A 1,376-nucleotide genomic window follows, 5' to 3' on the forward strand; every position below is an offset into this window, starting at 1 on the left:
TTTTCACTTCAAACTGATGAGTCCTCAAACTGTAACCACTGAAGATGTTTTTTCTTAAAGTAGTTGTTTTCTGAAATCTATTTTCTTTCTTTCTTTCTTTCTTTTTTTTTTTTTTTTTTTTTTTGAGATCTGAAGTGATTTTACCTTTATTTCCTTCATTTTTAGCCAATCATGAAATTTCACAGTGATTTCTGGGGTGGGGGCAGAAGGGAGGCGATGTTAAGAATTATCGGGGCTGTGGCCGGTCAACCTGCAGAGGTGGAGGCACTCACTGGGGCAGCTGGAGGAGCACGGACTGCCCCACCGGCAGATAGGTGATGTTCCAAGAGTGTGAGAGCTGGTACGCGATGTCCTCGGCAGCTTCCTGCTCGATCAGACCATTCCCTGCGATGGCCAGTGAGTTGGCAATCAGCTCAGCTGCCTTGGAGTCGCCCTCAGCAGAGATGATGGCCACCTTTTTCTGTTGCTCAGCCTTTTCCACCGGAAATCTGGCCCTCTCTACTTCCTGCTGAGCCACCTGTTTGGCTTCCACCGCTTCTGTGAACTCCTTCCCGAAGGTCAGGTATGTCAAGGACACGTCATCCAGGATAAGCCCAAAGGTGGCTGCTTGTTCCGTAAGGTCATCGCTCACCTACCTGGAGACCAGCTCTTTCTGGGTGATTAGATCTCCAGCATCAAAGCAAGCCACCACTGACTTGAGGATGTTGGTTGTGATGGACAGAAGCACAGGCTCATCATAGTCCTCTCCTATGCTGGTGAAGATGCGAGGAAGCTGGCTAGCAATGGGCCGGAAGAGGATGCACAGTATGATGTTGACATTCTGTAAATCTTTGCTACCAGTGATGACTGACACATTACGTGGTCGAGAACGGCAGTCAAAGATAATTGGTTTTCATACCCATGGGATGAGAAAGTGAGTCCCTTCCCCTTCCACAATGTCCTGTACTCCATGGGCTCCATCACTGATGACAACTCTGTGCCCAGCATCCACATTATATAAAGCAGAGTTCACCAAGCCTCCTGCAACAGCTAAGGCCAGGCCAAACTTGCCGATGGACTCAAACACTTTGGCAGCCATGTTTTCTTCTGCTGGACCCTCTCACACCTGCTTCCACTCTGACCTCCACATGAATTCCCCAACCACACATACCCCGAAATCTATTTTCAAATATACATCACATTTACCACATCTAATAGAATAAATATGAAATTGAAAAAAGTAATCAGTATGCTTATACCAAAGAACTGACTATAGTTCTCCCTGTCCATTTAAATATGCATTTAGCCCAGCATGGTGGCATGTGCTTATAGTCCCAGCTACAAAAATAAATAAATAAACATGCTTTTCTTTACCCCTGATTATCAATTTACATTAA

The 1,376-nt window shown here is 45.7% G+C and overlaps 1 pseudogene; it reads right to left on the reverse strand.

The window, feature by feature from the left end:
- Positions 1-268: 268 nt before the first annotated feature.
- On the reverse strand, positions 269-1,144 carry LOC105478220 (prohibitin 1 pseudogene; annotated as a pseudogene).
- Between the last annotated feature and the right edge of the window lie 232 nt (positions 1,145-1,376).

The sequence above is a fragment of the Macaca nemestrina genome, chromosome 1 (assembly GCF_043159975.1).
Source record: "Macaca nemestrina isolate mMacNem1 chromosome 1, mMacNem.hap1, whole genome shotgun sequence".
In the NCBI taxonomy this organism is placed as follows: domain Eukaryota; kingdom Metazoa; phylum Chordata; class Mammalia; order Primates; family Cercopithecidae; genus Macaca; species Macaca nemestrina.